General features: G+C 34.3%; 1 long non-coding RNA gene across 1 annotated transcript in view; it reads right to left on the bottom strand.

Annotated features, from left to right (window-relative positions):
* Window positions 1–8,436: 8,436 nt before the first annotated feature.
* The window catches only part of LOC103095050 (uncharacterized), a 42,110-nt gene continuing 33,847 nt past the window's right edge, over window positions 8,437–16,699 (bottom strand). The window contains exon 2 of the long non-coding RNA XR_465136.3: window positions 8,437–9,205. This is a non-coding gene — a long non-coding RNA (uncharacterized LOC103095050). The remainder of the gene's footprint in view (window positions 9,206–16,699) is intronic.

A 16,699-nucleotide genomic window follows, 5' to 3' on the forward strand; every position in this document is an offset into this window, starting at 1 on the left:
CTTGACTTCATATCCCATTGTCTTTTCCTTCATTCCAGTCTATAACGAAGAAAGAATTTTCTCTTAGACAAAACCCTCTAAATATTTCTTTGAATTGAACTTCTTTCATCTTCTCTTGCAAATTGACTTCACTATTATCTGCTCCCTCTCTTTAACCCTTAAGTTTTTTCTTACTTTGCCTATATTCACTCTCAGTTCTCCCCTATCCCTTAAAAAAACCTAGATCTTGCCATTCTCCCAATATTGTCTTATAAATTTCCTCCTCTTTTTCAGCCAAACTCTTGGAGGAAAAAAAAAGCTATCCATATTAATTGCCTCTAATTCTCTTCTCTTCCTTGCCTCTTCTAAACATTCAGTTGTGTGGTTTCTGACTCCATCATTTAACTGAAATTGCTTTCTCCAAAATTATCAATAATTATTTAATTGCCAAATCTAAGGAGTCTTCTCAAATCTTATCCTTAAAAATGCAACATTTGGCTGGAGGGGATATGGCAAAGTTGGGACATTAATGCACTACTGGTGGAGTTGTGAACTGATTCAACCATTCTGGAGGGCAATTTGGAACTATGCCCAAAGGGTGCTAAAAGACTGCCCTTTGATCCAGCCATAGCACTGCTGGGTTTGTACCCTAAAGAGATCATTAGGGAAAAGACTTGTACAAGAATATTCATAGTTGTGCTCTTTGTGGTGGCAAAAAAATTAGAAAATGAGGGGATGCCCTTCAATTGGGGAATGGCTGAACAAATTGTGGTATATGTTGGTATATGTTTGAGCACAAATACCATTGTGCTCAAAGGAATAATAAAGTGCAGGAATTCCATGGGAACTGGAATGACCTCCAGGAATTGATGTAGAGCAAAAGGAACAGAACCAGGAAAACATCGTACACAGAGACTGATACACTATGGTACAATTGAATGTAATGGCCTTCTCTACTAGCAGGCAGTGCAATGACCCAGAACTATTTGGAGCGACTCATGAGAAAGAACACTATCCACATTCAGAGGAAGAACTGTGGGAGTAGAAACACTGAAAAAAACAACTGCTTGATTACATGGATTGAAGGGGATATGATTTGGGATGTAGACCATAAATGATCATCCTAGTGCAAACATCAACAACATGGAAATAGATTCTGATCAAGGACACTTGTAAAACCCAGTGGAATTGCCCGTCAGTTACGGGAAGGGGTGGGAGGAGGGGAGGGAGGAAAAGAATATGATTCTTGTATCCAAGGAATAATGTTCTAAATTGACTAAATACAATTTTCAAAAATAAGAATGCAACATTTGACACTGTTAACTACCCTCTTCTCCTTAACATTCTTCTCCAATTTTATGGCAATATTCTTTCTTAGGTGTCCCTTCTACCTCTTCAGCTATTCTTTCTCAATCTTTTTTGATGACACCACCCATTTATGCTCTTGTACTATATTGTGCCTCAAGACTCTCAAATTTCTTTCTTTTCTCTGTATTATCTTATCTGGTGACTTTGTAAGTTTCTATGGGCTCACTTTTCATCTCTTTGTGGATGACTTGCAGATCTATATCTCATTCTCTAGTATCTCTCCTGAGCTCTAGTCCTAGATCACCAACTGTCTGATGGGCATTTCAAGCTGATTGTCCCATAGGATTTCAAATTTAGCATGTCAAAACAGAACTCATCTTTTCTCTAAAATCATCCTTCTGAAATTCTCTATCACTATCAAAGGACCCACCATCTTCCCAGTCGCCTAGGTTGACAATCACAGTTTTATCCCTACCTCTTCATTCTTTCACTCCACATATCTAACCTATTGTTAAATCTTGTGTTTTTGCCTTCACAACATCTGTTACACAATCTCCTTTTTTCTACTTAGACACAACCACTATCGTAACCCATGCCCTCACCAACTCTCACCTAGACTATTGCAATTACTTCTTAAATGGTCTTCTTGCCTTGTCTCTTCTCATTCCAATCCATCCTACACAGCTAACAAAGTGATATTTCTATTGCACAAGATTGACTACATCATTCTCCTATTCAATAAATTGGAATGGCTCACTATTACTTCTAAAATGAAATAGAAACTCTTCTGATATTCAAAGTTCTTTACAATCTGACCCCAATTTACCTTTTTAACTTTTTATTTCACTGCTCCCTTTTCATATATTCTATAGCTAAACTGGCCTTCTGACCTTTCCTCACATGCAATACTATACCTCCCATCTGTTTATAATGAATTGCTTCCTTTTCTCTGCTTTTTGGAACTTTTGGTTTCCTTCAATAATCAAATGAAGCACCATTTTCTGTAAAAGATCTTTCCATGGCAGATGCTAAGTGGCACAGTGGAAAGAGAGTGAGGCCTGGAGACAGGGGGGGTCCTGGGTTCAAATTTGGCATCAGCCACTATATGACTCCTGGCAAGTCACTTAATCCTCATTGATTAGCCTTGAAATAGATGCTGTGAAGATTGGATTTAGCTCCTGATTGTAACAATGAAGGTACTTATCTCTTCCTTTATTGGGAAGATTGAATTGTAATCCCCAGTCTATTTTTAGATTTTAATCCCCAAAAGTGTTAACTCAGAATTTGAAGGGGATCTACCCATTTTTATCTACAAAAAAAGTAAATTACCACTAAAAGTGTGAACTAACTACTAAAGATGCAAACTAACTACTAAGGGTGTGATATAATTAAAAAAGGTATAATCTAACCAAAACAGGTGTGAATTAAAGAGTTGGCAGTCCTAGAGAGGGCATCTGCTGTGATTGGTAGATGTAAATTTTAGGGGAGGTGACACAAGAGAAAAAGATCCTTAAATTAGAGGAAACAGAAGCACACAAGATATATAGATCAAAGAACTCTGACTCAGAGTTAGACTGGAGGATCAATCTCTCGAATTTGAAGTGAAGAAGAGTTACTGGGACAAGAGACTGGAAGACAGACACTTGGACTTGGCTATGGTACTCAACCCTGGAGGATCTTGTGCAGGAGACCTCAGACTGCTTTCCTTTTAGATGGCCACCGTGGTGAGTGAAAGGCTGACTTAGTTTCCTTTCCTTTCTAGAGGTGTCTAGAGGTCCTTTCCCTGATTGGGGCCTTAGAATTTCTACCTGGCTCAGAGGAAGTCAGAGTTTTCTCTCTCTCTCTCCCTCTCTCTCATTCCTTAAAATCTTCCCCCAATTGAAAATAAACTATCATAAAATTCCATTTTACTTTAGTAATTCATTTGGGATTTACAAATTAACCCTTGGCAACCACTAATTTTAATATAATATCAATTCCAACCACAATAAAATTTAACAATACTTAGTATTCATTCTAAGACAGATTAAGGATAGGAGAGAGAGAGAGATAAATTAAATCGTGTGTGTGTGTGTGTGTGTGTGTGTGTGTGTGTGTGTGTGTGTGTTACATGCCTTTATAAGCACATATTTGTCTCAACTATTAGAATTTAAGCTCCTTGAAGGCAAGGTTTGTTTGCCTTTCTCTTTATATCCCCAACGCTTAGCACAGATTTGGAAAACAGTACATTTTAAAGTGCTTGATGATTGATATAGCACTTGAGGTCTATTAAGTATTTTTCTCACAATTATCTTGTGAGGAAGGCAGTAAGTTATGTTTATCTCTACTTTACCAATGAAGATACTGTGGGTCAAAGAGATTAAATAACTTGCACAGGAGCATACAGAACCAAGATTCAAAGCCAGGTGTCTGTATTCCAGGTCCTGTGATCATTAAACTATTGTGCTCTCTTAATCAAATTCCAAACCTTTTTCCACATGAAGGCCTTCAAAATATGGTCACTAAGTTTCCCCTAAGTCTTTTCTTGTCATCAATTCTCCCTAGTCCTTTAACCAGTCCTCCTAGGGCATACTCTACAGATATTTTTTTTAATCATTTTGGTGCCATATTCTATATGAGCTCTATTTTGCTTATTTACTTCATAAAATGTGACACCCAGGGTCTAGGGGGGATATTACTGGGGATGTAGACTCTAAATGATCATCTTAGTGCAAATATCAACAACATGGAAATGGGTTCTGATCAAGGACACATGTAAAACCCAGTGGAATTGTGCATCAGCTAAGGGAAGAGGTGGGGGGAGGGGAGAGAGAGAAAGAATATGATTCTTGTAACCAAGGAATAATGTTCTAAATTGACTAAATAAAATTTAAAAAATAAATTAAAATTAAAAATAAAAATAAAATAAAATGTGACTGAACACTTAATTTTAGCTATAATATGACCAGAGTAAAATGAAGCTATCACCTCCCAAGTTTTGATCAAGTTGCCTCTTCATCAGCTTAAAATGATAATGTCTATTTCGATTACTACATCATGTTTATTTAAATAGTAACTTATCATCCACTAAAACACCAAGATCTTTTTTCATAATAGATGCTGAATATTTTCAAATGACTAATTTCCAAATGTAATTGGGGAGTCAGTACTCCCCAGTCTCCCACTTCCTGAAGACCAGTTATAATACCTATCACTCCTCTTCAAGGGTTCTCCCTTAAAAGAGTTGAGAGGCACATGTCTAGGATCTCTACCATAGGCTCCCCTCCTCTGATGTGCTCCTCTAGTTATAGGGGAACTCTCCTTTACTCCAACTCAATTTAATCACATGAAAATCAGATTCGATTTTACAAAGAAATATTACTTCAAAAGTAACATATATACAAATAGCTTAGCTCAGTTCTTATACAATGTACTCTCAAGTTTCAGTTAAAACTCTACCTTGGGATCAAATTCTAGGCACCCTACTTTCTCAAGTTATCTCTGCAGGGCTGGGTGGCTACAATAACCCATCTGGAAAACTGGATATAAGTTTGTTATCATTCAAACTCTCCAGTCCCTTCACTTGGAAACTGGGGACAAATGGAACAGAATAAGACAAACACACCAGGCCTATTTTTTCAGAAGCATAAGGCAAAAAAAGAAAGAAAGAAGGGAGATAACACATCTTTCCTCTCACAGTTCGGTTCATAACATCCATGGTATGGATGAACTGTGATCTTCACCCTATAGGCAAAGCAAGAAAGAATGCAAAGAAAGAAGAAAAAAAAAGACCAAGATAGTCTCAGCCTCAGGATATACTCCACATTAGTGATCTGAGCATATGCAAAGCAAGCCTCTATTGCACCAAAAAAAAAAAAGAGGAGGAGGAAAGATTGCAATCAAAACTCTAGGCTACGTTTGACTTTGATCTCTGGAAAAATTCTAGAGTATATTATTAAATTGTTAGCTCACATTTATGTAGAAAAAGAATCAGTCATTTAAAAGCTATGAATAGATTTATCAAAAATATCATGCCAGATTCACATCATTTCCTCTTTTGGAATAGGATTAATAAACAGCAGGTCAGGAAAATGCTGTACACAGAGATTTTAGCAAAACATTGGATAAAGTACCTATTGCTATTCCTATGGAAGAAATGGAGAGCCATGAGCTAAGTTGTAGAAAGACATTGAATGAGAACTGGTTGAATAGTCCAAGACAAAGAGTGATCTTGAACAGTTCCATGTCAAATCCATGCTCAGGCTTGAGCTGTTTAACATTTTAAATTGTGACTTGGATAAAGACATAGAGGGCATGTTAATCAAATCTAAAGACTATGCAAATATGGGAGAAGCAGTTAAAATATTGCATAATAGAATTAGGGTTCAAAAAGAACTTCACAGAGCAGAAAATTAAACTGAACCTAATTAGATAAAATTTTGTAGGAATAAATTTAAATTTTTGCACTTGGGTACAAGAAATTGACTTCAAAAGCTCAAAATGAGAGAGATGGCTTAGAGAGTAATTTGAAAATAATCTGGAACTTTTCATAGACTACAGGCTCAATATGAGTCAACAATGTAATAGCAAACAAAAAATATAAGCTAATGTAATCTTAGGCTTCATTAAGTATAAATTATGGGAACAAGGAGGTAATACTTCCACTGTATTCTGTCTTAAAAGACCACATCTGCATAACTATGGAAAGTTCTACATGCCATATTTTTGGATATATCTTCACAGGCTGGCTTTTGAGGAAGACAACCAGGATTATGAAGAAACTTGAATTTTTGCCAGATGGTGATCAGTTTAAGAAACTGGGAGTGTTTAACAAGAAAAGGAGAAAAGTAAGGAGAGAGCATAACTATCTTCAAGTACCAGAAAGTTTAGTCTTATTCTCTTTGGTACCAAAGGGCTATAAGAACAATGTATAGAAGTTGAAAAGAGGCAAATTTAGGCTCAGAATAATGAAAATCTTTCTAATAGTTAGAACTATCTCACCCTGGAATATACTGTCTAGAAGGTAGTAGACTTCCTCCCACTTGAGGTCTTAAAGCAAAATTCTGATAATTGTTCATCAGGTATACTATTGAGAATCTTTTTCAGGTATGGGCTAAATTATGTATGTACTGAAATATTTTCCAACTGTGAAATTCTGTGATTTTGTGAGTAACCAAACCTTCTCTATATTATATTTGAGAAGCTGACTTTTTGAACCAAAGCATAGAACTTGACATTTATGCCTATTAAATTTGGTGGATTTTCCCCATCATTGTCTCTGATAACCTAGAGAAAAATTTCCTAGATTTGTCAAAATATATTTGGATCCTGAAAATTAATAACATATAGATATCCCTCCTAGAGTCATTACATCTACAAATTTGATAAGCATAATTTCAATGGTTTCATCCTAGTTACTAATTAAAATAATGAACAGTGTAGAGCCAAGGAAAGAACCTTAAGACATTTTACTAGAAACCAGCAATTTGACATTAATCTGTTAATGACTACTTTTTGAATTAAAAGGTTATGAGTCTATTTATCAACACTATTGTCTAGCCCCTGTCTTGCTTTATCATCCACAAAAATAATATGAGAATTTTATCAAATGCTTTGCTGAAATATATGTACATGGGTCTATGGTATTCCCTTGATCTACCATGCTACTTATCCCATCAAAAAATGAATTAAGTTAGTCAAGCATAACCTGTTTTTGATTAAATCATGCTGGCTTTTGATAATAATTGTTTCTCTTACAAAAGTCTCACAAATCATCGATTTAAATGATATGTTTTACATGTTTTCCAAGAATAAAAGTCAAACTCACTGACTTAATGCTTAAGTACTCCATCTTCACTTTTAAAATATAGATATTTTTCTCTCATTGAACAGTACCTGAACCATTCTTCATGTTTTATCAAAAACCCTGACAATGACAAGTTCTTCCAGTATCCTGGGACCTTGAATTCATTGAAGTTCTTGGTATCTCTTCACTGACTTTGAGTTTCAATCCTAACCATATTAAAATGGCAAAAATTACTGAATCTATAGTTATAGATCCTGGGTTTAAATTTAAGCTCTGTAACTTACTATCTGTAAGACCTTAGGCAAGGAATTTAACCCCTTTGTTCCTCAGTTTCCCTCATCTATAAAAGGAGGGAATTAGTCTAAATGATCTCTAAGGTCTCTTCCATTCTCAGATGCTTTTGTATATTTTATTATTTTCCCTCTGCTAGAGGCATCATAGAGTGGAGCTATGTCTTTATAAACTGTAAATACCAAAACTGTAAGGATAATTTTAGTGTTTTGACTTAAATTCTAAATAAGTGGTCGCCATGGGAAATTCCCAAATATGAAAATACCCAAGTCAGCTAGGGATTATGGAGATTTTCATTAATAAAGAGAGAAGGAATTAAGGGAAGGAGAGAGAGAAAAAAAAAAGAGGGAGAGAAAATTAATTTAAACTGCTCTGGCTCAGGCTGAGCCAAGCAGCCTAAGGGAGAACAAGTCAGTCTTTATCACTCACAACAAGAGTTTCTCCAAACTGGGTTCTTCCACTCCGAACTGAAATTAGCCTCAACTGACTTTTTACCCCTTCCTTTTAAAGAAATTTTCTCTTATGTCACCTCCCCTAAATTTTCACATCTACCAATCACAGTAGACACTTTTTTCCAGGACTGCCCATTCTTAGTTTTCACCACTCTTTAGTTCTCACTTTCTCTGGTTAGATTATATCTTCTGAAAACTTCACACCTCTTTGTTAAGCTTGCCTTTTGTAAATTACTTGACATTTTTGTGATTAAATTAACCTTTACAAGTACTTAACACCTTTTTGTATTAGATCTAAAAATAGACCCAGCCTTACTATAAGGTATGAGTTAGGGACTTTCATTATTCAATCAGGAGTTTACAACTTTTATCTCCCCCTAAGGCACTGTCTGAGTAGGGTGGAGTAATTTTAAAAGTTTCCAATACATTCCTGATTCCAAGTATCTCCATTGTTACAATAAGGGAATAGCTGAACCAAATCTTCTAAGGTACAGTCTGAGTAGTTTTTAAGATTCACAGAATGCTTTAACCATTTTCATGGTGGAAGAATTTCATATTTATGCAGTTGCACAATTTTATTTTTCCCACAAGAAAAAGTATCATTTTTGAAGGAAACCAAAGTCACTTACTTGAAAAGAATCTTTATTTTGAACTTTACAAAAAAGAGTAAAGTACCCATAGGCTGGTGTTAAATGTTGTCTAAAGTACAAAATGTATGTTCTAACATATGGAATAATCGCTAGGACTAAAATGCTCTTGTTGGTCTTGTAATCAATCAGGTTAAAAGGATCAACAATAAATGAAAAAAGAATGAATAAATGATAAAAGAAAAATGAAAATAAATTAAAAAGCATACATGATCCGTGTTTAAACTTTTTTGATCTATATTCATAGACTAGAAATCTTCCTCCATGAGACCCTATAAACAAAACAGAAATAAAATAAAAGTTGTTTTGTTCTACCTTGTCTGTATCATTTATTATCATTGTCCTGTCCATCTTTGGCATTGGATAAACATTTTTGGATTTTCCTCATTCTCCTTAATCTGCATCTGTCTGTGTGTCTGTATCATACTCACCAATTATCCTCAATAAACTAATTCTGACCTTTGCTTGTTCTGCATCCATTTCATATTAATACCTATTATTAAGTTTTCAGTCTGAGGAGGTCAGAACAAAGATGGTTCATTAGAGCAAGAAACTCATTAGAATTCTCCCAAATTCCCCTCCAAACAATATGAAATAATGCCTCAAATTCTGGAGCTGCAGAATCAGCAAAAAGTTAGGATGAAATCATTTTCCAGTCTAAGACAACTTGAGACATCAGCAGGAAAGGTCTGTCATACTGGCATGGTGTTCAAAACTAGACCAGCAGCAGGTCTTCGAGGCAGCTGGAAACAGAAACACAAGAAGAAAAAAACAAAAACATGATCAATCACATAGTTCAATGGGGATATGATGTTAAAAGATCACTCTACTGCAAATATGAGTAACATGGAAATAGGTTTTGAACATGTATACATGTATAACCCAGTAGAATTGCTTGTCAGCTCTAGGAGGGAGGAGGGAAGAAGGAAGCAAAAATCATGAATCATGTAACCATGGAAAAATATTCTAAATTTTTTTAATTCATAAAAAAATAAATTATCAAGGAAAATTACTCTGAAATTTTATATCTAGGGGAGAAAGTAGGAATTAAAAGAATCCACTCATCACCTCCTGAAAGAGATCCCAAAATGAAAACTCCCAGGAGTTTTATAACCAAATTCCAGAGATCCAAGGTAAAGGAGAAAACATTGCAAGCAGTCTGAAGGAAAGAATTTGAATATCATGGAGCCACAGATAGGATCACACAAGATTTAGCAGTTTCCACTTTAGAGGATAAGAGGGATTATAATATAATATTCCAGAAGACAAAGGAGGATTACAACCAAAATTCACTTACCTTCTTTCTCTACATGACTCCTACACAAAAATTGAACATATCATATATTAGGACATAAAAACCACAACCAAATGCAAAAGAGAAGAAATATTAAACACATCCTTTACAGGCCATAATGCAATGAGAAGCACATTCAGCCATGGAAATATGAACTGAAAATTAATTGGAAACTAATCTAATCCTAAAGAATAAGTAGGTCAAAGAACAAATCATAGAAACAAATCAATAATTTCAATTTTAAAAATGACAACAATGATACAACAAACCTAAATTTATGAGATGCAGTCAAACCAGTACTTAGAAGAAATTCAGTATCTCTACATGATTACAACAATAAAATGGAGAAAGAACAAATCAATGAATTAGGTGTGCAATTTAAAAAATAGAAAAAGAACAAATTAAAAATAATATATATTTAAATATATATTACATATTTTAAATCATAATGTTTAATCAGGTAGAATTTATACCAGATAGCCAAGGTAGAGTTGTGAACTGATTCAGTCATTCTGAAGAGCAATTTGAGAATATGGCCCAAGGTGCTATAAAATTGTGCATACCTTCTGAACCAAAATTAACACTACTAGATAGATTTGCCAAAGAGATCAAAGAAAAAAAAAAAGGACCTATATGTATGAAAATATTTATAGCAACTCGTCATGGTGACAAAGAATTGGAAATTGAGAGGATGCCTATCAGTTAGGGAATGGTTGATCAAGTTGTGGTATATAATTGTGATAACATATTATTGTGCTATAAGAAATGACGAGCAGGATAATTTTTTAAAAACCTGAGAAGACTTACATGGACTGATGCAAAATGAAATAAGCAGAACCTTAAGAACACTGTACATAGTAATAGCAATACTGTATAGTTTTCAACTGTGAATGACCTAGATTTTCAAAGCAATACAGTGATCTCATGCAATTCCAAAGGACTTATGATTTTTTAAAATATCTTCCACCAGACAAAGAATTGATGAAGCCTGAATGCAGATCAAACATACTTTTTTGCAATTTTTTCAGTTTGTTTGTTTGCTTGGTTTGTGTTTTCTTCTGATGTTGTCTAATAGTTTTTCAATCATGTCAGACTCTACATAACCCAATTTGAAGTTTATTTGGCAAAGATATTAGAATGGTTTTCCATTTCCTTCTCCAGCTCATTTTACAAATGAGGAAACTGAAGCAAACTGAGTTAAGTGATTTGTCCAGGGTGACATAACTAGTAAGTGTCTGAGACCAGATTTGAACTTTAAAAGATAAGTCTTTCTGACTTTAGACCCAGCACCCTTTTCACTATGCCGCCTAGCTGCCCCTAATTTTTTGTTTTTTTCAACATTGCTAATATGGAAATGTATTTTGCATGACTCTAAATCTATAATCTATATCAAATTCCTTGCCTTCTTAAAGTGAGAAGGAGAAAGGAAGAGAAATTGACACTCAAAAAAAATTTTATGTTAAGAATGTTTTACATTTGCAATTGAGAAAAATAAAAGAAATATAAAAATAAATAAATTTTCAGTGTGAGTACTTCTTTGGAAATGGACAAATGCTACAAATCAGGACTTGATTTGTTGTTTTATTGATTGCTTAGGTTTAAAAAACTTGATGAAGAAAACATTAATGATGTAGATTAAACTTAAAAGATTTTTGTATGTATGTTTTTTGGTATGTATGTTAAGCATTTACCAGCATACCAGCATGCCTCTCCTTTAGTATAACTGAAGTTTTTCCATGTCTTTTTTTATATTCAACCTCCATTATTCTTCCCTTGTGTCTGTGATCCTCAAATGTCTGAGTTGGCTGATGTATTCCCTATATCCACTTTAGTATCCTCAGATAGCTCCTACTATTTTTTCTTAGATTAAATTGTATTTGTATTATTAGAATTTCTTTATGGAAACCTACTGTTTCCTTTCCTCTTTAGAACTTTAGTACAGATGATTATATCTTTCCCTTCTCTAAATCCTTTGAATCCCATTCTCCCAAAATGAGTTTCATAGAATAGAAAGAGTACTGAATTTAGACTTAGGAGACATAAATTTGAATTCTTAGTTTGCCATTCATTATCTATGTGACCATGGGAAAAGTCCATTTACTTCATTAGAATCCTTACTTATAAAATGGTGGGATTTGAATAGATATTCTCTAAATTGTTTTCCTGCTATAATCCTACATCTTAATAATAACCCTGTGGGTTTGGTCAAGACAAGAAAATAAACTTTTAGCCAATAAGAATTTAAAATGTTGATCAGACTATGCCCACTTTTTGGGTATTCCTGAAAGCAGAGGACCCAAGATCCTCTAACACTCAGAACAAAGGAAGAGGCACACATGTTTAAATTCTTACCCTCTCTTTAGGTGACATTACAGGAAAAAGGTATGTTCAGTCAGCCTATCAGGTGAGACTATACAGTCACTTTCCTTTTGGGGGGTCATTATGTAATAGGAATGGAATGTCAGATGATTTGGGGGAGAATATGTTAATTTTGAGGTTGTAACATTATAAATCTGAGGTTTCAGGAATTGATGAAGATTAAGTTGTTTTCCAGTGGGAATACGTTTTCTACAATTCTTTATAATTACTTTTATTAGAATATCTTGGTAGGGCAGAAGATCTAAAAGATTTTGGAGGCCTCCTTCAAAAAGAATAGAATACACTTGTTGTTGAATAAAATCCAGTTGGATACTCTGTCCCATTTACACAACCTTGTATTCCTTATTTTTTTCTCAATCTAAAAAGTTATTGTTTTGTAGAGAGATATTTCCCCAAAATTAACAGCATCTCTAGGTCATTTTCCTTTTCTTTATCAATTGTTCTAAAATGAAGCATTCACTTCCCTGGGGAATCCCATTGTTTCTACTTGAGTAAATAGTTCCCTTTTTACTTATCAGCACCAAATACAGTTTTGTGATGTGTTTCCTGAATTTTCCATCTGATTTTTCCTTCTTACCAGGTTTTCTATCGTATAACACCACAACATTGCCTGTCATTCCATCAAAAGCAACTGGGTGACACAATAAATAGAGTATTCATCTTGGAGTCAAGAAGATCCCAATCTGACCTTAGACATATACTAGCTATGTGATCCTGGACTAGTCATTAAGCCTCTGTTTGCCTCATTTTACTCAAATTTGAAAAATAATAGCACCTATCTGGAAAGACTTATATGAACTGATACAAAATGAAATGAGCAGAACCAAAAGAACCTTGGACACAGTAACAACAGTACTGCAGGATGAACAGCTGTGATTCACTTAAGAGTTCTCAGTAATACAATGATTCAAGACAATCCCAAAGGATTTATGATGAAAAACGCCATCTGCTTCAGGGAAAGAATTGATAGAGGTCAAATACAGTACAAAACATATTATATTTCACTTTTTTCTTTATCACAAAGAAGGGAGGGGCAGAAGGAAGAGAGGGACTACAAAACACTCTCCACACAGTTAAAACTAGATCTAAACAATTGGAAAAACATTGATTGCTCATGGGTGGGATAAGCTAACAAAATAAAAATGACAATCCTACCCAAATTAATTTACTTATTTAATGCCATACCATTGAACTACCAAAAAAATTCTTTCCTGAATTGGAAAAAACCATAACTAAGTTCATTTGGAAGAACAAAAGATCAAAGATATCCAAGGAAATCATGAAAAAAATGCAAAGGAAGGGGGCCTTGCAGTCCCAGATCTCAAACTATACTATAAAGCAGTGGTCATCAAAACAATTTAGTACTGGCTAAGAGACACAAAGGAGGATCAGTGGAGTAGACTTGGCGTAAATGACCTCATCAAGACAGTCTATGACAAACCCAAAGACCCCAGCTTTGGGGACAAAAATCCACTATTTGATAAAAACTGCTGGGAAAATTGGAAGACAGTGTGGGAGAGATTAGGTTTGGATCAACACCTCACACCCTACACCAAGATAAATTCAGAATGGGTGAATGACTTGAACATAAAGAAGGAAACTATAAGAAAATTAGGCGAACACAGAATAGTATACATGTCAAACCTTTGGGAAGGGAGAGGCCTTAAAACTAAGTAAGACTTAGAAAGAGTCACAAAATGCAAAATAAATAATTTGGAATACATCAAATTAAAAAGTCTTTGTACAAACAAAACCAATGTAACTAAAATCAGAAGTGAAGCAACATATTGGGAAACAATCTTCATAAAAACCTCTGACAAAGGTTTAATTACTCAAATTTACAAAGAGCTAAATCAATTGTACAAAAAATCAAGCCATTCTCCAATTGATAAATGGGCAAGGGACATGAATAGGCAATTTTTAGATAAAAGAAATCAAAACTATTAATAAGCACATGAAAAAGTGCTCTACATCTCTTATACTCAGAGAGATGCAAATCAAAACAACTCTGAGGTATCACCTCACACCTAGCAGATTGGCTAACACTACAGCAAAGGAAAGTAATGAATGCTGGAGGGGATGTGGAAAAGTAGGGACATTAATTCATTGCTGGTAGAGTTGTGAATTGATCCAACCATTGTGGAGGGCAATTTGGAACTATTCCCAAAGGGTGATAAAAGACTGTCTGCCCTTTGACCCAGCCATAGCACTGCTGGGTTTGTACCCCAAAGAGATAATAAGGAAAAAGACTTGTACAAGAATATTCATAGCTGCGCTCTTTGTGGTGGCCAAAAATTGGAAAATGAGGGGATGCCCTTCAATTGGGGAATGTCTGAACAAATTGTGGTATATGTTGGTGATGGAATACTATGTCCCTGAACAATCTGCAGGGATCTAAAAAACACTATCCACAAGCAGAGGATACACTGTGGGAGTAAAAACACTGAGGAAAAGCAACTGCTTGACTACAGGGGTTGAGGGGATATGACTGAGGAGAGACTCTAAATGAACGCTCTAATGCAAATACCAACAACATGGAAATGGGTTCGACTCAAGGACACATGTGATACCCAGTGGAATCGTGTGTCAGCTATGGGAGAGGTGGTGGAAGGGGGGGAAGGAAAAGAAAATGATCTTTGTTTCCAATGAATAATGTTTGGAAATGACCAAATAAAATAATGTTCAAAAAAAAGAAGGAAGAGAGGGAAGGAGAAAATTTGGAACTCAAAATTTTTTAAAATGTTTAAACTTGTTTTTCCATGTAATTGGAGAAAAAATAAAATATTATCTAAAAATAAAAATAATAATAGCACCTATTTCACAGGAACATAGAACAATGAGAAAATATTTATAAAGCTTTTTCACAGAACTTCTCACATAGTATGTGCTTAATAAAATGGAGGGAGGGTCTCTGAGAAGGAGAGAGGGATTAGTAATAGTAATATTAGAAAAAAAGGAAGAAGAGAAGGAAAATAACATTGTAGCATTTTTTTTAAATATATAGAAGAGAATATAGAAAAAGGTTCAGAGGGAGATATAGAAAAGAAAGACATTCTTAAAACTAGGTCTTTTATGCAAATTTTATATAATACCCATTTGTGATTTTATGTTCAATTCTCTTTTCTTTTTCATACAAAAAGACTTGCATTTGTCAAGTTTAGAATAACAACATATATATTATATATGCATATATGTTGTACATATAGACACACATAGGGTACTATTCCATTATTCTCTTTACCTATTCTATTCTTTTAAACTAAAATGTACTCTCTTATAATCATAATCATAGTCCTGGGTTCCAATCCACCAAATGTCAATAATAACTATGAAGTAAAATTTGCCTCCTCGTATCCCATTAGAATGTGAGTTCCTTGAGGACAGAGATTGTTTTTCTCTTACTTTATACCCTCAATACTTAGCAGAATGTCAAGCATTTAGTAAACACTTAATAAATGCTTGCTATTATGTTAAAATCTCTATCTGTGAAATTTTATATGGAAATCTAAGGACTTGGGTTTTGTTATTGGTTCTCTGTTTAGACATTGTTTCCTTTGAATTATTGATTTTCTTTGCCAATAATTTTCTTTTGTTGCAGACTTCTTTTTAATACCAATTTTCTTCTGGTAATACAATTTGCTGCAAATCACATTACACTGAAATTTCTGAAAAATCAAGGTTTTGTGTCATCCAAAAAACAATAGTCAAATGAATAATTTATAATAAACCTATTAGGTGCTGAACACTATGCATGCTAAGCAATATGCAATGGGTATAAGCATGGTGCCACTCTAGCAATTTCTAATGAAAAATTGAGCATGTCATAAAAATAAATTGCACAAATAAAAAATAGTGGCCTACATATTTAACAAAAATGGTGGCTATCAGAAAGATAATTGATGTGCTCTATTGGTTCTCCTACATAAAATCAAAAGAACAAGACGGAACAAAAGATCAAGGATATCCAGGGAAATAATGAAAAAAATACAAAGGAAGGTGGCCTTGCAATACCAGATCTCAAACTATACTATAAAGCAGTGGTCATCAAAACAATTTAGTACTGGCTAAGAGACAGAAAGGAGGATAAGTGGAATAGACTTGGGGTAAGTGACTCAGCAAAACAGTCTATGACAAGCACAAAGATTCCAGCTTTTGGGACAAAAATCCACTGTTTGATAAAAACTGCTGGGAAAATTGGAAGACAGTGTGGGAGAGATTAGGCTTGGATCAACACCTCGCACGCTACAGCAAGATAAACTCAGAATGGGTGAATGACTTGAACATAAAGAAGGAAACTATAAGTAAATTATGTGAACACAGAATAGTATACATGTCAGACCTTTGGGAAAGTAAAGATTTTAAAAACAAGCAAGACTTAGAAAGAGTCACAAAATGTAAAATAAATAATTTTGATTACATCAAATTAAAAAGTTTTTGTACAAACAAAAACAATGTAACCAAAATTAGAAGGGAAGCAACAAATTGGGAAGCAATCTTCATAACAAAAACCTCTGACAAAGGTTTAATTACTCAAATTTATAAAGAGCTAAAGCAATTGTACAAA

This window comes from Monodelphis domestica, chromosome 3 (assembly GCF_027887165.1).
Source record: "Monodelphis domestica isolate mMonDom1 chromosome 3, mMonDom1.pri, whole genome shotgun sequence".
Classification (NCBI taxonomy): Eukaryota; Metazoa; Chordata; class Mammalia; order Didelphimorphia; family Didelphidae; genus Monodelphis; species Monodelphis domestica.